Source organism: Pan troglodytes, chromosome 10 (assembly GCF_028858775.2).
Source record: "Pan troglodytes isolate AG18354 chromosome 10, NHGRI_mPanTro3-v2.0_pri, whole genome shotgun sequence".
Lineage (NCBI taxonomy): Eukaryota > Metazoa > Chordata > Mammalia > Primates > Hominidae > Pan > Pan troglodytes.
In genome coordinates this window covers 84137500-84165045 of record NC_072408.2, presented here as the reverse complement: position 1 = coordinate 84165045, position 27546 = coordinate 84137500, and the positions used below count along the sequence as shown (strand labels likewise).

At 37.3% G+C, this 27546-nt stretch overlaps 1 protein-coding gene and 1 long non-coding RNA gene across 2 annotated transcripts in view; one reads left to right on the top strand and one right to left on the bottom strand.

Annotated features, from left to right (window-relative positions):
- The window catches only part of NAV3 (neuron navigator 3), an 891873-nt gene that overhangs the window by 824723 nt on the left and 39604 nt on the right, over window positions 1-27546 (bottom strand). The window lies entirely within an intron of this gene.
- LOC107967584 (uncharacterized) lies at window positions 1175-14618 on the top strand. The gene is made up of 5 exons (XR_008538516.2): window positions 1175-1316; window positions 5233-5343; window positions 5485-5567; window positions 8883-8989; window positions 11265-14618. It is a non-coding gene; the product is annotated as an uncharacterized LOC107967584 (long non-coding RNA).

Here is a 27546-nt window from a genome sequence, read left to right as displayed (position 1 = left end):
GGGGAAATACGTTAAGTGGAAATTTGATAAGACCTGACTAATAAAAGTTTCAACAATGTATGGGATAAAGTCTTGCCGCAGAAAATCCATTTGTAAAATGCCTTCCATGAATTCACTTACAAAAGACAAAAGGCTATATCTCTTTCTCATAAAAAGTCCCTTTCTGTGAGCAACTGATTTAAACATTGTGACTGGCATGAACAACAAAAATAATCAGAGGTATTAATTTGAAATAATTGGACATCTACTATACAAATGTAGTCTGAGTTTTTAACACTATGTATATATATATATGTATTACTTGCTGTGCAGTGTAATCCTATGATAGCTATTCAAAGAGCAAATCATAATGCTTGCTTTTCCTAGAAAAATATCTCCAGGTGAATATTAACGATGCCTCTTTAAATATTAACTGTATTACTTTTCAATTATATATGACCACCAGAGAAAAAACAATTCAATCTTAGTGGAGATCATTCAGGAAATGCTTTAGTGGCTTTAAAAAAAAAAAAGAAAGAAACAACAGAAAATTCTGATTACTCAGAAGATGGTTTCTGGCTCCCCTTCCTGAACCCATAATAAACGTGCACAGTTGAGATTGATTTAAGCCTAGGAGTACATGCCCCAAATCAAAAGGAATAATCCATAAATTTGCAGAGCACATATCACTGGGTCAAATGAAGCTAAAATAATAAGAAACATATGAGAAGAAAATATATCAAATGGAAAGATGTTTTTCCAGACCAACCGAACTATCCCTTGGGAAAGACCAATGTGCATTCACATTTTCAAAAGGATTAAAAGTGGCCATTTTTCTTAAAAATTCAAATTAATACTTTTTAATATGGCATAATTATGGTTCTGAATGGAAAACACAATGGAACCAACAAAAAAATGAACCATTCCATTCATTTTTAAATTATCACATATGACCTCATTCTAACACTTATAGGTAATTAAAATACAAGCAAAATTAACTTATTTCAACAAAGCACGCTTTTACTAGGGATAGTTACACTCTGGTGGTGATTTCCAATTTGAAGTGTGAACTTAAACCAAAGGTCTTCTAGTCATCCTGGTTGTTCACAGTCCAGGAGCTCCCGCTCTCATGTCCCATGCCCTGCCTTTGATGGCATCACAAGGAGTGAGGATCAGGGAGGTTGAGCCATCACCTGACTGGTCACAAAAGGCTGGTATAGGTGCTGTCCTCCCAAGTCTAGCTGCAGTCTACTCATACTGCCTCCTCACTTCATCACATCTACCTCTCACCCCAGACTCACCACACTCCAGTTAACCTAATGACTTTGGCAGCCAAGGTAAAGTGTCAAGAAGTTCTAACCATGGGTACTGTAGGGGCCATGGGTACTGTAGGAAGTCCTGCCTTCCCTCTCTGAGGGTTTCCTGGAAAAAAAAATCAACTCATAAAGGCAGATTAAAAGAAAAAAGCATATAAATTTATTGATGTGCATGAGAGAAGATCACAGAGTGATTACCCCACTATGCAATGGGGTACAGGTTATACACCCTTCTTAGGGGAAAAGGGAGATGAGGAAGTCTGGATGATTTTAGGGGTATAGTAAATGATTTTTAGGGGAAGTCAATGGGCTCGAAGAACATACAAAGGCCTGGGACAAAATCTGCTGGGCCCACAGAACCTACAATGGTTTGTGACAAGTCTATCCAGGTGTGTTTACTGACTTCAGTGTTTCCTCCTGTCATGTGAGTTCAGTTATTGAAAACTCAGGGAAGGGACCAGCAGTAATTGTTTTCTTTTTGGCAGGTCCAGTCTTTAGGCAGATAAGGAAACTTCAAAGAACAACTTCATCCTGTTTTGGGGGCGGGGGGGAACAGAAGATTGAGAGATGGGAATGGGGAATCAAAAAGACCTTGAGGCTTCTTCAGTTCAGCATGTCAATGCACCATAGTTTGAAGTATCTGTTTCTGAGCCCCAATAGCACCTAACAAGATACCCATGAACAGAGTTCTATCATTTAACACCTACTGTGTACGGAGAGGAGCCAGGGATACTTGCTTTGAAGGGTATTCTAGATGGCATTGAATAGCCCTGTGGCATAAATAAAGGCAAGTCATTTAGTCCTGTAAGTTTATAGGTAAAGAAATTAAGGCAATCTTTACATAGTTTAAGTAGCTATAAATACAGAAATAATAAAATGTATTGCAGCATCTATGTGCAAAGAGCTTGGCTATTGGAAAATGTTGGGGTTTCTTCCCCCTCCCCACCCTTTACCGTAATGTATGACTTCATTATGTCCTAAGACCCATAGCACTTTGTGGCTTATGTCCCATCTCAGATCTGCCAAGCTAAGCCACAAGAGTGTAGGATGAGGATTGCCACAGCTTAAGTGCTGGTCACCACTAAAAATATATTGTATATAGACCTCTGATCTCACTGACATAATTGGCAGGGACTAAAATACATTGCAGCCCATTTCCTGCCTACAGTGCTAGTAAGTTCAAAGAAAGATCTTGTCTTTTGGGCCTTATTATAGTCCTTAAATGCCCTATACAATTTTTATTCAAAAGATTCGTTGGTACTAAAACAAATTTTCTTCTCTTCCAAAATTTCAGATGCTATCATGACTAAAAAATTCTTTTTTCCTCCTAAGATATGGAATACAACATGCTAAGCCATAAGTACAGTTACCAATTGGAAGGAAAGGGGAAAGAAGTTGGAGAGAGGGTACATATAAAATGCTACAGCCTATTAAATATGTGTATATTATATACTGTAGATTGATTTTAATCATTGTTCTATATTCTTTTGACTTTTTATGAGTGTATTTCTGTTTTTTAGAGGAAAATAAGTAAATCAATAAAAATTAATGTTAAAATATTTAGTGTTAGTAAAAAAGTTAATTTAAATTTTAGAAATTAAAACATAATTACTGACATTTCTTCAACTGTGAGATGGTTGGGCTTCCCAGTGATTTCCAACAGAATGTGAGTCTAACTGCTCCTCAAATCTCAACTTAGCAAAATCTCATTCTTTTTACTAGTGTTTCCATCTTTAGGCCTGCCTGCATAATCTGTCACTGCCATCTGGAGAGAACACTCACATGCAATACTCACCTGACTTCAGAAATGAATACAGCTAAGCCCAACTTTATAATCATCCCATCAATACAATGCCTTTGCTCTTAGGGAAAGGTTTGATTGGTTTTGCAACCCCAGGAGACTGATTCATCTTCAGACAACAACAATCACTTCCCCAGACTTGACTCAGCTCAAGTCTTCCACCTTACCAGGCTTCCAAGTTTGTGATATATTTCGATGTTTAATAGCTGCCAGATTCCACAGTACCCAGTGTCTGTTCCACCCATAATCATAAATGAGGTAATCTCATGCACACTTCATAAAACTCGAAGCATCAATGGTGGTTCTAACTATGGCCATCACTCAAGATACCAACCATCCATTCTCTTACCCCACCCTCCCATCATTAAAACAAACCAAAACTCATAACTTCCTTTGATCCTGATCCCTTTGATTTATTTCAGCACCCCAGGCTCATGATCCCTCACTCTTTGTACTCTGTTTTTCAATTTCAATTACTGGCTCCATTCCATTTGAGACTCTTGACCAGCATTCCTCAAATGTTAGCGTGCACACCAACAACCTTACGAGCTGACTAAACTGTAGATTCAGCAGGTCCATGGCACTGCCTCAGATTCTGCATTTCTAATAAGCTCCTAGGTGATGCCTATGCTGAAGGTCTTGCTAATTTGAATACCACATCTCTATAATGACCCTATAGTTTCCTGGACCTTAACATTCCTTGTAGACTTCACTTGTTCTTCCAGTGTAAATATTGCTCTTGCTAATGGTGAGGTGCCCAAACCACTTCCCTCACAGTTATCAATAACATCCTGGTACAAACATAAAGCTATGATTACTTAATACCAAGGCATCCATTCTCCATGGAAAAAATTATTTTAGGTCATAATTCCCCATTTAAAAAACTTATCCTAATCATTATGTATACTTGGGACATTAAAAAAAATACTAATTTTCCCAGTTACTTAAATCAATATAATGTGTGTTAGATATACAAACTAAGATATACAATCCAGATTTGATTGTCATACTATGATGCCATTTATGCCAAACACCAGTCATACATTTTTATTACTGAAATCTACAGGCATGATTGAAGTTTCCTCTAAATTTCCTAGGCCGTAGAACACCTGTTCTTCACACTACAGGAAAGAGATCCATATTACTTTACCCCACAAATGATTCTTCCTCTAATAATGGCATAGGTTGTATAATAAGATAATCTCATGTATGAGCAGACCACATTCCACCCTCACTATCCTCTGAGGACTCTTTTGCATGAACATAAAAAATCAGCTCTTTTCACAGGATTTAAAGGAGGAGCATGCCAACCAATGTTTAACACAACAGTTAGCAGCTCCGACTGCTCTGAACCCTCTAAGCACACATAAATAAAGCCAGATTTCATTATGGACCTGACAGCCTTGGATAGCCCTAAATGTTTTATTTTATTTCAATCCCAGACAAAAGCATAGAGGAAGAAAGGGGATACTTATGAAGTAAAAGAATGCAGCATAAAATATAGTTCTAAGAAATAAACAGAAAAATACCACTGAATCAATAAATACCTTCACTGTATTTCTTAATACTTTCTCAAAAATATATGAAAACTGTGTCCAACGTATTGCTCTTGCTCTGTATGTTTTAATTTGAGCCCCTAATTTGGGCCGTATTTTCAGCATTGGCAGTCTGATGACAAATAAACAATTCACATTTTCCAATAAGATGTTTTAAAATGGGTTCTCTTTGCCTGCGACTCTTCTACATCAAATTATGCCTCCCTCATCACATTTTTTTCATGTCTCATGACGCTGGTGACTCCTTGTAGTTATAAACAGCTTATTGTAGTTTGCTTCTTGCCAGAATACTTCCACATACTCAGAACCCAGAATAGTCCCTGATTACTGGAATTTGCATTCTAAAACAATCAATTCTATGTATCCCAGATTTGCTTCCAAGAAAACCTGTAGCTCATTACACCTTAGCAGAATAATGGATACAAGTAATACAAATGTAAATAATATAAATATATATTTACCACTTCATTGGTAAGTGAAAAAAAGCTTGCAACAAACATGGGGACAATTTTGTTCTGGGCTCAAAATTCTGACACTTCATAGACATTTAACTATTTATCTTTTTTCTTTCGCACTATAGAATTTACCTTCTCTCTGGGCAACTTCTACAAACCTGGATCATTATTCCTAACACAAATTTCTCCTGCTATTATATACGATCTTCTTTAATATTCAAAAGAATGAATAACAGGTAACTGCCCTTCTTCCAACTGCTTCTCATGAACTTACATTTTGTATTTAAAATCACATTTATCTACATAAAAAATCATTTTCAATTATTATTACCTTTTACTAACATAACCTATTTTCCAAACTATTAATCATGTTCCAGATGTTTCCAGTAAGGAATATTGGAGAAGGATTACCTCGTGATGACCATGTGCTAGATTCCTGTTTAAAAATCCCTATTTCCAGGTTAGTAGTCTGAGGAAGGTGGAAGTCACACCAAGGTTAACTTTACTTGAGTAGCATAAGGAGGTAGAAGTAAAACTCAGTTTAATCAGGGGATAAGAAATGTGTCTCTCAGGAATGGAATCAACTACATTAAGTCCGGGATAACTACCATTTTAAATACCAATAAATGTTCAGAATTCTAATTGCAAGTAAAGAAGAGGAAAAGAAGAATCAAAACCCTAACACATAAAGTTTATACTGCCATGAAGAGAGGAGAATAAATGCAAATCTTCTAATTTTAATTCATTCCTGTGAGTTGTATAATTGTAACTTTTTAAAGAGTGCTTTTTAGCACAAAAGGAAAATCCCACATTTCTAATCTGGAATTTTAAAACATTTTTAATCGCTGTTCTGGAAACTCTCATACTTAATATAAATAGACCATTCATGATCGTCTCTAAATACAATGAACTCTGGTCTTTTCCTTCTAAAAATGATAGCATTGCATTCATTTTTCTAAATAAGAAATAAGGGAAGAAGTAGTTATGAAATTGGATGTAACGCAACAAAATGACAGATTAGGTGGGGCAGCACTTACATTCCCTTCATAATTTTGTTCTTGCTTTATAAATCATAAACTGGGATATAAATGCCAGCCGTATATGTTCCACCTGGGATCTGAAAATACTGCCATATTCTTCCTGCTTATAATACTGCCACAATAATATAACTTCTGCAATCATAATTTATACCACTGACAGATTTGAAGTTAATGCAAGAAAAAGATTCCAGCTCTGTCTTTAGAGTTGCATTGCTTCTTTGATGCTAGCAGCAATGTGTACTTATCTTTTATTTTTCCTGTAAAAGAGGTAGGTATGAATCGAACACTGTGGCTGATGACAAATTCAGTCAGGATATGCCATTTATGCATAATCATCTTTCTGGACATTATAATGTTTTAATTTTATACCAGTCTTGCATTTTCTGAAAATGGATATCATCCCTCATTTTTACTTTTTCATTTCTACACAGAAATAATATTTGCTGGAAGTTACCCATTGTATCTCTAACCTGGGAGTATATCTCCTCTTGGCTGCATTTTCCTTAAAGTTGTTGTGAGAATGATTAGATAGCAATCAATGGCATCCAGCAACTCCAAGGCCCTATTTCTGTATGGGCTCAAGCAGCAATAATCAATCCATTCTCTCCCATTTTATCATTGCCATTTTCCTATGATGCTGTAGGTAAACTGAAAAAAAAAATCCATCTTGTTCTTTGTAATAGGACTAATTAGGGTATCTCATTTGCAAGAAGGATTGTGGGTATTCATTTTCGTCCTGTACCCTCTTTAAAGCAAGGACATAATTTTATAAGGAAAACCCAGTTAATTAGGGTCTTATGAGATGGCTTTATTCTTTTTTTTAAAGGAACTTAGAAATAGCAACAGGAGATATAATTAGGAACCATTTCTGCTTTGATTAACTTAGAAACTTAGATCAACTTTGATCGACTTAGAACTTTAGAAATTATCTAGTCCATTCCCTCAATTTATGGATGGAGAAACAAAGCCCCAGACAGGAAATGTGACTCACCCAAAGTCACAGAGGGAGATTCAAGCCAGAGGTAGAACTAAGTCTCTTTATCCGCTAGGCATTTTAGCTGGATAAAAATGGATTTCATTAAACTATCCTTAACAACCTACCCCAGCCCTCCTTTCCTGTACCTGTCTCCCAAGCTTGAGCCATTTATAATCCCCAGAACATCCCTAAAGAAGATTGCAGGGTGTGAGGTTCAGCCTGAAGAACTCACAAAAGCAAAAGCATGCAGGTGAGCCGGTTGTAGGTTGGAGAGCCCTCCATGAAAATAGAGCCTGCCCTGGAATTTCAATCTGTTTTGTGTCGAATCCCAAACTACATAGAAGATCCAAGAACTGTACCTCCAGAGGAGTTTTCTGCACCCCCCAGATGTTTCCAGAATCCAATGCCAATCTTCCAGAAAAACTTAAATGGAGCAGAGTATTTCAAAAATCTTTCCTAACAAAAAATGAATCCAGAGGCTTTCTGGGTCACTCCTCCACATGGAAGTACCATTTCTAAAGCTGGAGGAAGTCTGCTTCTCAGTAGTAGCCCCCACCCCACTAACTCTCTCTGCAGCTGACCCCATGTGGAGATATGTCCAGAGCAAAGGGCTCTCACATGTCATTTGTATTCCAAACCTGTGGGCCTCTCGTATTGTGTACTGGCTCCATTCTAATCACTATGCTTTTGCAAACAGAGAAAAACTATAATTTGGAAATGGCTGCTGTTGCACTCGGGTGTCTGTTTCCTCTTTTTCTTCTTAACAGCCCCAGCACATAGCAAGTGTATAGGAATTATAATCACAAGCAGAATGTAACACATAAAAAAAATTCTTCAACAATCCTTTATTAAGTGCCTACAATAAAGTGCCTCACATATTGTAGGCACTTAATAAAGGATTGTTGGAGAATTTTTTGGGTGTAACATTCTATTTGTGATTATAGTCCCCATACACTGTTTTGACGGCATCTGTACTGGCTCTGTTGACATGTTCCTAAAGATGATCCCATACAAACTCTCAAAATATTGAAAGGAATATTGATCCCCTGAACTCCTGAGAAGCTGAGAATGCAGCACTGTTGGCTATTTAAAAAGAATAGAAGGACTCTTCTCTCTGTACCACATTACAGAGAGCATTGTGTAACAGAAACAACCACAGAGAGTATGAGAGTTACTTCAGACAAAGACGTGGACATATGACCTCCTCCTCTTTCATGCTTGAGTATATTCTATGTCCATAGATTGATGACTTACTAATATCTGAATTGGATTCAAAAGTGTATTTATCATTTAATATATTTTCATATAATTGATCAAATATCTTAGAATTTGGTTTTATTTTCTGGATGTTATATAAACAAGTATTCTCAAGAATGTCATATTAAGAATATTAAACTTGAAAGGGATTGAGCCAACACTCTTGTTTTTACAGATTATAAATAAATCTACATAGCTTTCTTCTTATATGAAAGGCTTCCAATGTTTTCCTACAGCCTCTCTAATCTTTCCCCAAATCTTCCTCTTTATAGTGTCCTCATCACTCCCACATAAAATGTTTTTCTAGCTGTCTTTTCTCTTATAAAGTTTTTTCAATCTTCACAATAAATTAACTGTCTCCCACAACCAGAATTATACCACTATCCTCTCCAAAGCCTCTCACATAAATTACACACACAATTTTGAAACTTAGTTCCATCTTCCAGCAGCTTGCATCAATGCACAACTTGTCACTTTGCTTAACTTCCTTATTCTCTCACAGACCATTTCATATGGAAAAACCACATCAACAAGAAAATTAGTTTCCTCAGAAGAGAGGGTTATATCCAACAGGAGACAACGCCAAAGAACTGCAAAGATGATAAGAAGGTAGGGCAACCTCTATTTTGAAACTCTTGAAATGTATGTTGGTCATCACTATATAGAGAAAGTAGTTGTCTGGGACACATGAGTTAAGAGGTAAATGAAGACTCATGTCTAAAACTATCTTTCCCATCTGCTGAAAATTCGTTTCACTTCAGTACAGTCCATGAGACTCATTCCTTTTAGTTACAAAGTTTTGTCTTAACAAAACACAAATGCAAAGAGAAGCAATGTAGTAAATCCTAGGAATTATTTCCAATTTTAAATAAATTAGATTGATCACCTGTTTCTCCTAATAATGAGCTAAGATCCCATACATGTGGGACTCTTGAGATAAGGACTAAAAGAAAAATGTGCATACAGAGGATAAATGATAAATAAATTTGAAGTTTTAGAAAGGGAGCATCACAAGACATGAGGAAGTAAAGAAAAAGTAAAGGTGGTATTTGTCTTAAATATCACTTGCCTCACAATTTTGACAACATCTAATCATTCCCTCAACAAGCTAAAGAAGAGCAAGAATACTTACTACTTTGACTTTCTGAGGATTGTTATGGCCCTTGAGAATTTTAGAATCATTGAGTACTTTTAAAATAGCTTTTATTCTAGATCTTTGCACTGACAGAGAGCACTTTAGTAATTACTTCAACCTGAGCAAATGGTTGTTCTCAGTACAAGAGGGAAAAGGAGGGAGCCAAGAGAATGAATGGCAGTGAGAAAGAATAAATGAGAAAAGTCCACTGTTACCTGAAAGGGGGCAGTATCCATCAGAGAAACAAAAGACTAAGGTTTACGCCAGTGGTTCTCAACCAGAAGTAATTGTGTCCCCCAGGGAACATTTGGCAAATCTGGAGATGTTTTTGGTTGCTGGGAGTAGGAGGATGCTTCTGATGTCTCGTGGATGGGACCAGTGATACTGCTAAACATCCTACAGTACATAGGACAGCCTCCCAGAATAAAGCATTATCCAGCCCAGAATGTCAGCAGTGCTGAGGTTGGGAAACTCTGGCCTAGACTTACATAAAAGATGACAAATAGTTGTAGGAGCAATTAAGCAACGATCTCTTCCCTGGTACAAAAAGGTTTTCCAGAGAGCTCATTTTCCTTATTCTAATCTGCATAGCCCAGGATCAGGCCTATGTTTTCTCCAAAAATTTGGTAAGACAAATGTTGATACTAGTGTGGAAGTGCTTAAATGATATCCAAGACTTCAGCCCAAACTAACCAAAGAATATGAGAAAAGACAGTGTATTAGCACCCAAATGTGCAAAGAGATGTGATAAGATAGAGTTCTGGGTTAGAGAGGTAATAAAATCTTAAGAACTGCATCCTGATTTAGAGATGAAACAAAAGCAGATATTACAACCTTAGGATGATCAGCCCATCCTATGAAAAGTGTGGAGGTCCAAGTGAATCCTGAGAATGGTAATAGCAGCCAGCATTGATTTAAAACGTCCTATGTGCTAAATACCGCGTGATATGGTTTGGCTGTGTCTGCACCCAAATCTCACCTTGCATTGTAATAATCTCCATATGTCAGGGGCAGAGCCAGGTGGAGATAATTAAATCATGGGGGCAGTTTCCCCAATACTTTTCTCATGGTAGTGAATAAATCTTACAAGATCTTGTAAGATGTAAGATGTCCCTTTGGGCTGGGTGCAGTGGCTCACACCTGTAATCCCAGCACTTTGGGAGGCTAAGAGAGGTGGATAACCTGAAGTCCGGAGTTCAAGACCAGCCTGGCCAACATGGTGAAACCCCGTCTCTACTAAAAATACAAAAATTAGCCGGTGTGATGGCAGGCTCCTATCATCCCAGCTACTCAGGAGGCTGAGGCAGAATTGTTTGAACCTGGGAGGTGGCGGTTGCAGTGAGCCAAGATCATGCCACTGCACTCCAGCCTGGGCAACAGAGCAAGACTCCATCTCAAAAACAAAAGAAAAAAAAAAGATGTTCCTTTGCTCTTCCTTCATCTTCCACCATAATTGTGAAGCCTCCCCAGCTATGTGGAATGGTGAGTCTATTAAACCTCTTTCCTTTATAAATTATGCAATCTCAGATATTTGGATATGTCCTTTATGTCCTTTTTTTTCTTTTTCTTTTTTTGAGACCGAGTCTCACTGTGTGACTCAGGCTGAACTGCAGTGGTGTGATCTCAGCTCAATGCAACCTCCGCCTCCCGAGTTCAAGTGATTCTCCCGCCTCAGCCTCCTGGGTAGCTGGGATTACAGATGTATGCTACCATGCCCGGTTAATTTTTTTTTTTTTTTTGTATTTTTAGTAGAGATGGGGTTTCGCCATGTTGACCAGGCTTCTCTCGAACTCCTGCCTCAGGTGATCTACCCACCTCAGCCTCCCAAAGTGCTGGGATTACAGGCATGAGCCACCGTGCCTGGCCTCAGGTATGTCTATTAGCAGCGTGAGATCAGATGAATGTACTACGGTAAGTTCTTTACATGCAGAATATCATGTGGTCATTGTAAACTATCAGTTTTACAGTTAAGAAAACTGAGACTCAAAAGGGTAAGGTAATAATTAGAGCCAAATTCAGGAGCCAAGCCAAGTTACATCTGACTCCAAAGTCTTGCTTTAAGCACCTTCCCATGCTAATCTAATGATTCAGTGTATTGATCCAAGAGAAATAAAGTCAACATTATTTTATTTATCCCTCAATTACGTGAGTGCCTTCTAAGAGCTGAGGGCACAACAATGAAGAAAACAGGCAGGTGCCTTGGTCACAGAGAACTAACAAACCAGTGGGGATAGAGAATCTCCAGAATGAGAATCCATCAGACTCCAATCAGTCCCTAAATTCCACAAAGGCAGAAATAGGAGCTTTTTATTTATTCAAGTAATTTTTTTCTTTCACTAAGCCCAAAACACAGTTTAATCATGTGCTGAGTCCTCTGCTCTGTTAAAAGCCAAAATTAAACCTCTCTCTCCCTTTCAGACAGAGAGCTCTCTCCCCACTAAAAATCATTTGACGGAAAATTCCAAACAAAGATTATGCATAAGAATTTGCCATTCTCTATCCATTCAGCTCTAGAGAAAATAGGTTTAGGACATCCTTGACAGGAAATTTGAAGTTCTCATATCCCAGACCTCCAATCACACAGAGAATGATGAGAGGTATCAAAATGCTACAAAATAATAAAGAGGCTGCAGAAACAGTTGTCTGATGAAACAGCTGCCACCTGTACATGAACTGTCTCATACATTATGAAGAACATAGGAGAGCAAGAAAATCCCCTGGATTAGGACATAAAAGATAGTATTTCAAAAGTCACAGCTTTATCACTTAGTGGTTGTGACCCTGGGCAAGTCAATTAACCCTCTCAGAATCTCCATTTCTTCACCTATTAAATGAGAATAATAGCTTTCCTGCCTACCCCACAGAATCGCAATAACTAAAATAATACACCTGGAAAGGCACTGTAAACTGTCAAGATTACCCATTAAGCTTGGTATCCAATTTCACCCATGTCTAGCTGTTAGAGGTCAAACCTTTGGTTAGAAATATAGGTACTTAGTAGACAGCACATCACAACATCCCCATCCATGTCATAATGCCCCGTTACCAAGTGCCACACCAGTAGAAGCACAGACACTGAAGGGGCAAAACCTGATCCCTGTGATCCCTCCAAGAGATGGTGCTGGAGCTTCCTCTTTTTCAATTTCCATCTTTATTATTTTGCTTCTTAGCCACAGAACCAAGTAGCTACCTTATTTATTTACAGTCACACATTTCATTTTTGAGCACATTTCTTATAGTTATATTGCACAAATGCCCCCCATCCTCACCCTAGCAGGTGTAGTGTGACTTTATACTCTGATATATGGAAGGACTCTAAACCTGTAACAGGGAAGGGGCCAGGCTTCTCCCCTCTCTATCTATGCTGCTACTACCAGTGAGAGTTTAGCTAACAAAAATGCCTAGCAAAAGTACGAATAGAAAATTTAGCTGATAGCAATTCAAGCACTATTGAAATATTCTGAGTGAATGCTCAATCATATAATGTGATGAATGCTACATTTATGTAGCTAAGTATAGAGACTTAGTTGCTAGTAGATCTGATTTGAAAATTACCCAAACATCATGGCCCTTCACGTTGATGTGTGCCCACTTCCCAATACAAGCTCAAGATGCCCATAATGTCTGAAGCACACTATTTCAATTATGCTGCAATAGGTAAAAGCCTGGGTTATCTGGATCAAGCTATGCATGTTCTTACGGATGCTCCAGCATGTGACCTTGAACAAGTATCTATGCGACCTTCAGCAAGTCACTTAACTTCCTGAGTCTCAGCTGCCTCATGTAAAATGAAGATAATAGTACCTACTTCTTAAGGCCATTATGAGGAAGAAATGAGATAATCCAGGTAAAGTATGTAACTCTGTACCTGACATTATGCTACATGTTCAGGAAATACTAACAGCTATCTATTACAATCGACTGATCATCAACTAAGATATGCAAGGTCTTATTTTTCTAAATAGGTAAGTGGATGTAAAAGAACGTCTAATTCCTCTCAGGTCTACTTAATTTTACTTGCTAAACATAAATTCAAACAGGGAGTACTGAAGGATAAATTTTCAAAAAGTATGACCTCTTCCATCTAAACGTGCCAGCAGCAACATGAAGTATGAGTGACCAATTTGCTTAGAAACCATTCAACAGCAAAATAACCACTCAAGATAAATCAGGATTTGGGTAGCAGTTGTAGCACAGAACTGAATTCTTAGCAGCTCCCACATTAATGCAGAAAATACCTGACAGGAAATGATGAAAAAGCAAAGGAAGACCAGGCTACAGACAACAGAGGGCAACTCTCAGGAGTAACAAGGGTCAGAAACAGATATTAGGATCATGGTAAAAATTCCCATTGCAGTACATGTGAGAATGCTGAAGAGAAGAGAACGGTCTTCTCTTCTCTTCAGGAAAAGCAGTATGGTCATGAAAGATCAAAAGGACTTGCTAGAGGTTTAAAGCAATCCTAAAAACTATTTTATTATTTTATTTTATTTTATTTATTTTTGAGACAGAGTCTCACTGTGTTGCCCAGGCTGGAGTGCAGTGGTGTGATCTCAGCTTACTGCAATCTTTGTCTCCCGGATTCAAGCGATTCTCCTGCCTCAGTATCAAGAGTAGCTGGGACTACAGGCATGTGCCACCAGGCCTGGCTAATTTTTTTCATATGTTTAGTAGAGACGGGGTTTCACCTTATTAGCCAGGATGGTCTCAATCTCCTGACCTCATGATCTGCCCACCTCGGCTTCCCAAAGTGCTGGGATTACAGGTGTGAGCCACCGTGCCCAGCCCTGATGTCCTTTTTAAATGACAAAGTATTAAAAAGATGTTGGAGATGTGAATGGAAGCCCTAGCCTGGAACTCCACCCTAACTCATTTCCTGCCACTCCCTATCTCCCTTGTTACCTTGCAACAATACAAGATGCAGACACTTTTGCTATAGCAGTTGTTTTGAAAACATGAATTTGTTCCAATGCAATTGTTATATTAGGCAACAATTGAAGCATAACCAAATTTCGCACTTGCTCATATGCAATTTCATCTTTGGAAAACACCTAGGTGAACAAAGAAAACTGTGCCTGCAGAAGCAAACCATGTAGGAATATGAAAAAAAAAAAAAAGCACACACACATGTGCAAAACTGTGCTATCATGTTTATTATGTTTTCTCATGTCAATGACCAACTTTCTAATGTTTTTGCCCTTGACTCCCTTTTCCCCATATGCCACATGGGTTTTTTTTAACCTTGTACAATTTTGCAATAGTGATTTTTAGGAACATTATAGCAAAACTAACCACATCCTGTAGTGACCCATCTGTACTCTTTTATCTTACCACATAATACTGTTCCCATTGGCTAACATTCCAGCAGGCCTTAGGCTCATCTCACTCCTCTCGTTCCAGCTCTCCCTTAAGACTTAACTCCTTCCGAGTGGCTTTCCTGACTGGCTAGCCTGACCACCTTTGAGACCTTGCTGTGAGCTCTCACAGCATACTCCATGCATGCCTCCAACATTACACTTACTACCATGCACAGAAATGATACCTTAACAGATATCTCCACCACTGTTTTGAATCTCAAAAGCAGGGACCCATCTTATGTTTTTGTGCATTTTCATCATGGCAGAGAATAATATTTAATAAACGTTGAGGTAAACAAAACAGCAAAACAAAACACTGTCAACTTTAACCCATTTAGTAGAATAACAACTCAGCAACAATATCTAACAATATACTCTATAGAAAGGAAAGAAAAACTGGAGAAACCAAGGATCATTCAAACATAAGCTGAGTGTGTTCAAAGCTGCGAGGTGCAAAAGAGGTGGAAAATTTAGGGGACTCAATAGAAATTAAGTCCATATTAAAGAAGACACAGAAGAATATATTTAAATTTAGGTAAAAAGTATCTAAAAAAATTGGGAAGATGCATTTATGAATACTGAATTTCATATATGCATAAAGAATGAGATTGTACTGCAACTATGGTGACCCCTTGCCGAAAATTTCAGAATAACTGCTATGTAATGTTGTCTCCCTACTAAGCATCCTTTGATCTTTTAAGTGAGATTTACCATATATGTTGTGGCAAGGGCATTACAAGGATGGCTTATTAACTCTGATATGAGATGTATTCAAGTGAATCAAAGGACATATTTCCTGGGCTTTCCTGAATGGACACTAAAATGAGACATAATAAAAAGTTCCTTTTAGTTTGAACAGTTTATACAATGAGACAGACTGATGCAAAAAGCTTTATCATAGATTCACAACCCACATATATAACAATGCACTCAGAAAAGAAGCTAATCTAGTGACTTTAAAGAATTATTATAGAGCTAAAAATCAGCCAAATTTCACCAAATGAAAATTAGCTTTATACTGCTCTTAAAGCTGCTCACTGTATGCAATGCAACAATTGCCCTTGGACCTAAGATTCACTTTCTGCTCATACGTGAATGCAAGGATAAGACCGTGTAGAAACCAAATTAAACTTGCTTAAAGCCTTTAGTTTTATTATCAAGAAAAATTATCCTCTCCAATTGGTAAGACATGAAACACAGAAAAAAGAAAAGGGCAAAAAGCATCACAAAGCAATATTTATAAACAAAGGCAGAGCCTCATTTCACAAAATGGTAATTTTGAGCAAAAAGAAAAAGGCACTCCAAAGAAATAAAGTGCACACAAACCAAGACTCTGCTAAGCAAGTTTTATTTGTAAAACATGTTTAAGATGAGACTTTTTCAAAAAACTGCCACAGACAACCACTGGAGTACAAAATCTCAAAGGTGATCTTAACTGACTTAGGTAATTATTCACTGTGATAAATGAATGTGAGATTTCAGAGTGGGGAGAAATGCTGCCCTGGAAATGGAGCAGGGACAGTGTAGATGAAAGTCTGGAGGAAAATGGGCAAAAATTGCAATCAGAATCACATTTTTCTCAATTTTATATATACAATGTCTCCAACCAAACAATTCTCAATAGCTATGCAGACATTTATCAAAAAAAAAAAAAAACTCTAATCATACCTATGTCTGTTATTCTCTTTGATGCCAGGTAATTCAGGTTAGGTTAATTTTTGATGATTTCTAATAGTTCTTGAGCACTTTTTCATGTTGGGTACTGTTTTTTGTATTTTGTGAATGTCAACTTACTTAATTCTTACAGTAAGTGATTACTTTATTCCCACTTCATCAAGAAAATGAGGCATAGAGAGGTTAAGTTACTTAACAAGGTTATACAGAGCCAGAATTGGAACCCAACATTCTGAATTTAAAGTCCACACCACTCCTGACTACACCAAAGAATAAATAGGTTATATGGCTTAAATGTATCCCCACAACAAAGGAAAACAAATAACCTGTATCTTAAGAACCTATCTTAGAAGTGATCCATAAAACCAGACTCATGTTTGAGATGTGATTCCTACTACAGATGGGTGGTTCAAGGGGAGAATGTGGAACCAACACGGCATCTGCAGTTATTCAGTGTTAACCATGGGACTGGATCCAAGAGACTCACCCCAATTTCCTGGAGTGCTACAGAGTGTCATTCACCTGGCTAGGAGAGAAACAAAACGTACACAGCTACAAGGACCAGTTCTAAAATGGAAAAGCAGCATGCTTTAAATTCTAATTTATCTAGAGACAACACTTTTCCCCTATTCAAAACTGCTGGCAAAAGTTCCCTCTTTTACTCCTGAGTAATTTAAACTACAATTTGTCAATAGCCAGAGTTAGCTGGGCTGCATGTAACCACACCTTAATAACATGACTCCTATAATACTCCTTCTGGCAGTTGCTCTCAGCAAACACGGATGGCAATACTGTTCCCTCTTGGCCTGAGAATACAGAGAGGGAGGGGAACCAAGCTAGCTGGCCTGCATAAATATGCCTTATGCATTTCATCAAAGATTCCAAGAAGAGTTATTTGGATGCTCTATAATGTTGAAGATGCAGTGCCAGAAAGAGAGGACAGATTTTAGATTAGCAAGGTATACAGTAGCAAGAACATACTTGGAAACCCCGCGCCAAGAGCTGAATACCCATATCCAAAAGCATAGGATTTTTAATATCCCAAATTATGTGTCAGTAACATCAACAGCTGAAGTTCTCACCACTGAAATCATCCCTGATCCATTAAGTTTTCTCTACGTGCCCTTGAAAAAACCTTTCATTCACCCTTATAGTTTACATGACAGTGTGATTTGCAACTGCATGTTGGCTTGGTCATGTCCTCACTGGGCTGCTTCCCATGTGAGTTTTGAAAGAGCATATACTGTCTTCTCACCTGTATCTTCCAGGCCTGTACTATATCTGGCATATTATAGGTATTGAATAATTTCTGGATGGGTACTACAGTCCAAATCACCTAGCAGATTCTAAACCCAAACTTAAATTGACATCTGATACAGTTTGGCTCTGTGTCCCCACCCAAATCTCATGTCAAACTGAGATGTAATACCCACACGTCAGCGGGGGGGCCTGGTGGGAGGTGATTGGATCATAGGGGTGGATTTCCCCCTTGCTGTTCTCATGATAGTAAGTGAGATCTGATGGTTTAAAAGTTTGGGCACTTCCCCCTTTTCACTCACTCTCTCACTCCTGCTCTGCCATGGTAAGATGTGTTTGCTTCCCCTTCAACTTCCTCCATGACTGCAAGTTTTCTGAGGCCTCCTAGCCATGCTTTCTGTACAGCCTGCAGGACTGTGAGTCTATTAAACCTCTTTTCTTCATAAACAACCCTGGCTCAGGTAGTTCTTTATAGCCGTGTGAGAACAGACTACTACAAAATCCAAAAGTAGCACGAGCTGGAATCAGATCCTTAGCAACCTGTGACCACCTAAAAACAATTCAAAGCTACTACAACTATTTTAGGAATTAGGAGAAGACAAAGGTAGATATCTACCCTAAGATATGGTACTTCTGGAAGGATGATTATGGAAAAGAATGCTGGAAGAAAAATGGGTAAAGAATGAAGATGACAATGCTGACTAATAACTTTTAGTCCACATTAATGAGTTAAGATCTGGAGAGAAAACACACAGCTGGAAAATCTGGTGAGATTTTGTCCCACTTTACTTCTCCTTTATGTATTCATCTGCATTTTATTTCATGACTTGTTTACCTTAAATTGAATTCCTATTTGAAAATTATTAAAATATGTATTTAACTGTATTTAACTAAATATGTATTTAAACGAAAAACAAGGATGTGCCTTGTTTTTCCCCTAGTGGATTGGGGCTAGAGGAAAAAAAAACATAAGCAATATTTTGATAGCTGAACAATTACATTGCCTCAAATGCCCTTTTCCAAATGGCCACTCATGTATTTTACATTTTTAATCTGTTTTTTGCTTTATAAGAGTGAGGCCAAATCATTTTTAGAATTTTCAACTGGCCAATTATAAAATAACCTCAATCATAAATATTGCTGTTTTCATAGGCACAAAATGTAGAACTTCAAAGGGTAGAAGACTAGTAAGTGTGGAATAAAGAGAAAGACAAAAATCATTGACTCTGCAGCATAGAACATCAGTTAATATAAAATATGCAAAGATTTATGTTCTGTTTTCATATTCCAGAGCCAGAAATAACTGTTCAAGCCACATGAATCTGTATCCATTTTAACCCTGTAGATCAAGAACTGTGGTTTATAATAAAGCAGTGCTGAGAGAACTGTCTCTACATATCTGACCACCATCACCAGTGACAGACATTTGCACTTGGGAAAACAATAAAAAATAGAATGTTCCTATAAGGCACTACTGCACATTAAGAATTATCTGAAACAAGGACATTTCAGAGATATTCATTCATGTATGCATATATGCATTCATTCAACTAACCAATCTTAAATTTCTGGCATGTACCAGGCATTGTTTTGGTCTCTGAGGCTATAAAATAAAACATTTCTAGTTTACAGATTCATAATCCACTGAAGGGGGGTGGAACCCATAGCCAGATTATTTGAATACAGCTAAAACAAACATATACGCTACTGTGGTAAGAGGAGTAGTACAAAGGGTTTGTTCAGGAAAAGAACACCCCGAAGGAAGCATGACAACGAGGAGCTTCCAAGTGTGTGTCTATGCCTCTGTCTGGGTTGCAAATTATGTGGCATGGGTTGGGGGGACGAAGGAGATGGGAGGACATGGGGAAAAAGGGCACAGTAAAGAGATGAAGGTGGGAAACAGCATGATATGAACAGTTTTAGTATGACTAAAGCACAAATCGCGGGGGCAAAACTAGCAAGAGAACATCACAAATGGATAAGGCTGATGGTGAAGCATCTTCATGGCATGTTGAGACACTTGGACTTTTTCCCATAGGCAATGGAGGGCTAACAAGGTTTTAAACAGGGAAGTGAGGTGGTCCTAATTGTGCTTGCCAGGTAACTGGCTCAAATAGTACAACTCTTGCACAAGTCATTATTGCAACAGGTCAATGAGTAACTTAATCTGAGAAAGAAGGTGAGAACAGCATGTAACTTACAAGGTGCAGCAATGTGAGTGTTCTGGGTAATAAGTAGAATCCTGATTAAGTCCATGGGGTTCGGGTATGAAAGAGCCCTGATTAAGATATGGGTTACTGAAAGATGTGTGAAGCAACCTCAATCGCCAGGACTAGGCACTCTTACACATTGCTAGTAGAATAGTATTTTGGTAAGATGGTGGCATTATATAATTTAGAATTATGCAACAGATTCTTTAACATTCATACCTTCTGGCTTAGTAACTATACATCTATAAAAATATCCTCAAAAGTAAACTTATGGAAATGTTTATGCACAAAGATGTTAATCACAGTAATTTTATGGTAGAAAATATTTTTAATCCAACAGTAGAAAAATAATTGAATAAACTATAATGAATTTATGCAATGAACTATTACATACTCATTATAAACTCACTTTACATAAAATTTTAATAACACCAAAAAAGCTTCCATTTTTGCAGTAAAAAAGCAATATACGAAATTGTATATATATGGTCACCTCTGTAAAAGTAACTTGTACATTAAAAAGTGAACTAGATATACATTAAAGGGCTAAGAGTATTAAGTTTTAAGTTGTAAGAATACAGATCATTTTCTTCTTCTAATTTTATATTTCCAAAATTTTGTATAACATGTATTTTGATATTGGCAAAATAATCTTTAATTTTAAATACATTATTTTGGTTTTCTCATACTGGCCAAAGTGGAGTAAGCCCACACCCTCTCTCTCTTCCCACTGGTAACTAAAAACTCTGGAAAAACACAAAATAAAACTGCTTGCAAACTGACAAAAATAATAGCAGGTGATTTATAAAGACAAGCCAAAACTTGGGGACAGCTAGTACAGTGGTGGTTTTCTGTATTCCCCCCCTCCTTTATATTCCTGTTTTCACTTAGGGGTGTGCCTGAGTCCCAGAAATGCATTTTGTGTATATATGGCAAAAAACTTCAAGAGAAAGCCCCTCTCTTGCTGCCCAGAAGACTTGGAAAATGAACTTCAACAAACAGGACAGTATAAAGGGGATTCCTTTTTTTCTCTCTCTCTTGTCTCTACCAGTTCTGCTCAGAAGCCACCTGCAGTCACAGAGTTGCACTATAGCCACAGCTGTGATACAGCATTGAAAATCTGGAGAGAAAACCCATCTCCTAATTCAAAGGAACTGGGAAAATGAACCCAAATGGCCTTAAGAATGTGAGGGTATCAGCATTTCACTTTCCCACCCACCCTGTTCTCTGTCTCGTTGTTTCATCTCAAGGGCAGTCCCAGATGGGCAGAACTCTACAATAGCACAGGGTGCTAAATTGAGAGAAACACTCATTTTTTTAGGCAGAGAAACAGTGAAACAGACCCCTACGAATCAGAAAGTACTGGGGAAAATCCAATGAGGAAATTCCTGGAGAAGGGGATCCTCTAATGCTTAGAAGACCTAAGTGTGAGTGTCCCAGGCTCACTCCAGTCAACCTGCACTTGCACAAACAAATCCAGCAAAGACTGAGAACAGAGCCACCATGAGAATAAAAGTCACCATCTAAGTGCCACATAAATCCCAGAGTGATGAATGTGTAAAGTAGACCCAAAACAGCACAGCAAAGTCTTTAAAAACAGAACTGACAATGGGCAAACTGCCCATAGAAGTGGGGAAATCTGAGTCGATTGCTTGCTGAAAAAAAAAAAAAATCTCCCATCTGATGATAGTTTCTTTTGCTGTGCAGAAGCTCTTTAGTTTAATTAGATCCCATTTGTCGATTTTGGCTTTTGTTGCCATTGCTTTTGGTGTTTTGGACGTGAAGTCTTTGCCCATGCCTATGTCCTGAATGGTATTGCCTAGGTTTTCTTCTAGGGATTGTATGGTTTTAGGTCTTACGTTTAAGTCTTTAATCCATCTTGAGTTAATTTCTGCATAAGGTGTAAGGAAGGGGTCCAGTTTCAGATGCACATGTATGTTTATTGCAGCATTATTCACAATAGCAAAGACTTGGAACCAGCCCAAATGTCCATCAGTGATAGACTGGATAAATAAAATGTGGCACATATACACCATGGAATGCTGTGCAGCCATAAAAAAGTATGAGTTCATGACCTTTGCAGGGACATGGATGAAGCTAGAAACCATCATTCTCAGCAAACTAACACAAGAACAGAAAACCAAACACCGCATGTCCTCACTCATAGGCGGGAGTTGAACAATGAGGACACATGGCCACAGGGAGGAACGTCACACACCAGGGCCTGTCGGGTGGGGAGCTAGGGGAGGGATAGCATTAGGAGAAATATCTAATGTAGGTGATGGGTTAATGGATGCAGCAAACCACCATGGCATGTGTATACGTATGTAGCAAACCTGCACATTCTGCACATGTACCCCAGAACTTAAAGTATAAAAAAGTATTTTTTAAGAAAAGAAATCGACATTCTGAAGAGGATTTTAATAAGACTCAGAGTCTCATAAACTAATATTCAAAAAGTCAAGGATATAATCTAAACTCACCCAACATACAAAGAATTAAAAATATCTAACCATTTCACAAGGAAGTCAACAAACAATAGGCGTTAGTCCCAAGATGATCGTGATGTTAAAATTAACAAAGATTTTAGAGCAATAATTGTAACAATGATAAAAAATACAAAATAAGTAAGTATACAAGTTTTGTTTTCTTCCTTATCTCTTTGTTTGGGTCCAAGAGCAAAAAACAATAAACAAAAAAAATCCAACATCTGAAATGTATGAATTTAATGAATTGTCTCAATAGAATAATTGAAATGAAAAAAGAAATCACCAGTGAACTTCCAAATAAATCAATGGGTATTATCTAGTCTGAGGAAGAGAGAGAATAATGACTGTTTGAAAACATGAATAGAATCTCAGAGGTATGTGGGACAATATCTAAAGTTCAAACTACTGTGTTAATTGGTTCTCAGAAGGAAAGTGATATTGATGCAGAAAAAAAGATTTAAAGATTAAAAAAAATAATGACTGAAAGCATCCCAAATTTGTTGAAACATTGATTAATACATTCAATAAGCCCAATGAACCCTAAACAAGATAAATTCATAGAAAACCATACACAGACATATTACAATCAAATTGGTAAAAGCAGCAGAAAAAAAAAGGAACATTACAGATAAAGGAGAATCCAAATTATTATAGATTTCTCATAAGAAACCATGGAGGCCAGAAGAAAATGAAACAAGATTTGTAAAGCACTGAAGGAAAAGAACTCTCAAACCAGGATTTTATTCAGTGAAAATATACTGTAGGAATAAACTCAAAATAAAACATTCTCAGACAAAGGAAAGGAAATAGAATTTGTCACCAGCAGCCCTGTGATAAGAAAAATGCTTAAAGAAGTTCTTCATGTTAAAGGAAAATAAGGAATGAAGGAAGAGCAAAGAAATAATAAGTAGTAGAATAGATTTTTTTTCCTCAAAGGATTTAAAAATATATATGACACTTGAAAGCAAAGATTCTAACACTGTTTAGGTAGAAAGGAAAAAGAACAATATGGTTGTAAGGGTTCTAAGTTTATTGCCAAAGTCAGCTGTGTATACAGTAACAAAAAAAAATACAGTCATGCATTGCTTAATGACAGGGATACGTTGTGAGAAATAGATTGTTAGGGGATTTCATTTTTGTGTGAACATCATAAAGCATACTTACACAAACCTAGATGATGTAACTACTCCTAGGTTACAAACCTATATCACACGTTACTGTACTAAGCACTGCAGGCAATTGTAACACAACGGTAAGTATTTGTGTATCTAAACATGAAAAGCTACAGTAAAAATATAATTATAATCTTATGGGACCACTGTCATATATGCGTCTATCACTAACTAAAATGTTGTTATGCAGTGCATGACGGTAAAGAGATAAAGCCAAAAAGTCAGTTGGTAAATAAAATACTAAAAGATTCAAATAATACAAAAGAAGGCAAGAAGGACCATCAGAGAAAGGAAAATACAGAAGGCACAAACAGGAATAAAATATTATACCTAAATTCAACCATACCAGTAATTATACTAAATGTAAATGGTTTAAACATATGAAGTAAAAGATAGAGTGTGAGACTGAACAACAACAAAAAAAGATCCAATTATATGCTGTCTAGAAAAACCCACATTCAATATAATTATATAAGTGGTTTAAAAGTGAAAGGGAAAAATATATACCATGCAAACTCTAATCAAAAGAAATCTGGAGTAGCTATACTACTATTAGACAAAATACATACCAAAACAAACAAAACTGAAGATAAAAAGGATCATTTCATGATGATGAAAGTATCAGTTCAACAAGGAGACAAAAATCTAATTGTATATATATCTAACAACTGAACACCAAAATACATAAAGCAAATTCTGATAGAACAGAAAATATAAATGTTTATAATTATATTTGAAAATATCAACACTCCTCTCAAAAACTAACAGAAAAAAGTAAAATCAGGAAAGACATAGAAAAACTAAACAACACTACCAATTAACCTTACCTAACTGACATTTATAGCACACTATACCAACAGCAGCAGACTGGGTACTCTTGTCAAGTGAAGACAGAAAATTCACAAAGATACCATATCCTGGGCCGTAAAACAAACAAACAAAAAGGCTGGGCATGGTGGCTCAGCCTGTAATCCCAGCATTTTGGAAGGCCAAGGCAGGAGGATTGTTTGAAGTCAGGAGTCCTACACAACCTGGGCAACAAATTGAGGCCCCCAAGTATAAAAAAAAAAAAAAATTAGCCAGGTACAGTCTCAAGTGCCTACAGTCCCAGCTACTTGGAAGCCTGAGATGGGAGGATCACTTGATCCCAGGAAGTTGAGGTTACAGTGAGCTGTGATTGAGCCACTGCACTCCAGCCAGGACAACAGAGTGAGACCCCATCTCTTAAAAGAAATAAAAATTTAAAAATCAAACATTTTTACAAATAAAAAATTAAACTTTACAAAGTATTTTCTCCTACCATAACAGAAGTAAACTAAAAATTTGTAACAAAAAGGTATCTGGAAAATAACTAAATATTTAGAAACTAAACACATATCTAAATAATCCACAGGTCAAATGGGAAGCATCAAGGAAAATTAGGATATACTTTGAACTAAATAAAAACAAAATGAAATTACCACACAAAAACTATGGGATTCAGCTAAAGAAGTGTGCAAAGTTAATACCATTGAATGCTTATAGAGAAAGGTCACAAATCATTAATATGAGCTTCTGCCTTATGAAACTAGAAAACACACACACCCCAACCACTTCATCGCATAATTCCCCAATTCATCAATAGTGCATTTTTTTTCATTTCAACTTCGGAGAAGGCAGTGAAGCAAAATATAATGTGCTAGTATGACTAAGACATCAAGATTCCTAAACATAAAGCCTTGCTTTAATCTTAGTCTGGCTCTGAAAACAGTAATGCTTATTTGTTTACTATTGGAAACACAAAGCCAGGATAAGTAAAACATCTCAGTACAAGGGTGAGTTTTCATCTAATAGAAACAAGAATTTCAAGCTGCTGCTGGTTGTTCATAATTAAATAAGGATGATAAAGGAAAAGTCAATGTCATCAGAATTTCTACCAAAACATGCTTCACCGTGGCAATTCTGTTTAAGCATTACCTGAAATAACAAAACCTACAGAATTTTACCTGCTTTCTACACACATCCATAAGCCTTTGAAATTAAAAGCACACACACACACCAAAACCCCAAAACACAGGCAATCACAGAAAATTGACAGCATTGGACATAACTTTTATTAAAGTTTTTATAAAATTGAAGCCTTTCTAATATTTTTTAAACTAACCCTTGATTATGAGAAAGATCTTTCAGTTAATCAATTACCATCCTTTCAAAAGAATGCTAATCACTCTGGCAATAACATGAAGCCATAACTGAAATACCTCAGTACAGTGGCCCTTGGCAGCAGGCCACCTGCTTCTCTTCATACCAGTAGAGAGCTGAGCCTTTATTACACACTACCTGGAGTTGCCCAGGTGTTGAGGCTGCAGAATCAGAAGCCTACCATTTAAAAAGCCAACATAATAACAAACCCAGTGAAATGAAACAATTGCCCACCCTTGAAAGGCCAGGTTGACACTGCGCTGTAATGGCAGGTGAAATGTATAAATCTGCTCTGAAGAGTCAGAGGAACCGGAAAACAAAAGCAAGCAGATCAACAGAAACAGACAGGGAGGCGTGATCTGACTCCTGGAGAAATGCTAGGGATTAACGCATTAGCATATGCTTTCCTGATTCATCAACAGGACTCTTCTGCACAGACTCTAGGGTGGAGGGTGGAAGACCCTCAGGGCTTAATGTCAGATTTAGGTTTGGGGAGAATAGCATTTCTCATTTGCTCTTCCACTTTTGCCTTCAGTGTTCAAGATAATTGCTTAGTTTCAAATGTATAAACTCAGAGAAATGAATCTCTAATGAGAAATAAGATATCAATACAATACTATTAGTATGAATGTCACATACATAACCAATGAATGTATACAGTAGAGTCACATGAAGATGAATACTGACCTAAAATTTTTTTGCATACTCCAACCTAAACCTCTAGTTGTTTTCTAACCAGAAGTGTCAGCAATAAAAATGAAGACGAGCAGTACCCACTCCACACCAGGTCTGTCGCATCCATTACCTTACTCAATCCTCACGACTACACTATGAAGCAGATGTTATCACTTCTCCTGAACAAATGAGGGAACTAGTTCAAAGACTTAAATTGTTGACTCAAAATTGAAGAGTTAATACAGAGTGGGACCTGAAATCAAACCCCAAATATGATGCCAGAGTGTGTTTCTTACCCCAATCTGCCTCCACTAGAGCAAAGGGTACTTGCCTGTCTTTAGTTATCTTAATAGTGACAGCAAATAGAATTCCAAAGGCCTAAATTTTGATAGATTTTTCTAGCACCAGGCAGTGTCTGGCACATAGCCAGAACCAAAGAATTTACTAAACTGAGTGCAATTCTAAGAAGTGACAAACTACACAATAGACACCCAAAAATACACCAATGAAACTGGAAGAAATTATGTCTTCTTGAACACTCACGCAAATAACACAGACAAAAATGGAAGCAGCATAGGCTTTGGTGTCAGGGGATGTTGAGTGGAAAACCCATCTCTGCCACTTTGAAGGTATTTAAATCTTTCTTCGGCTCAGCCTCCTAGTCAGTAAAATGGGAGTTATAACACTTCCTGGCATTGCTCTCAGTATTAAAGCAAGAACATATGCAAACACCTACCAGAATACCTAGCCCATGGAAAATGAGCAGTATTACTCCCCTTCCTTCATAATGTATTTTCCCCAAACTTGTTTTTATAAACTATGTGATTGCTAGAGCAAGTGCCTCTGAATAGGAATTTAATCTAATAAGAATAATGGAAACAGACAAGGAAAGGTGAACTGAGTGAAAATAACAAGTAACAGATAACTGCAGCCTTTATAAATACCCTTTCAGAAGGAGCCTCCAAATCTAGCTGACTGGCCCAAGTTTTTCCCCTCCAGCCTGCTGCTTTAACTCT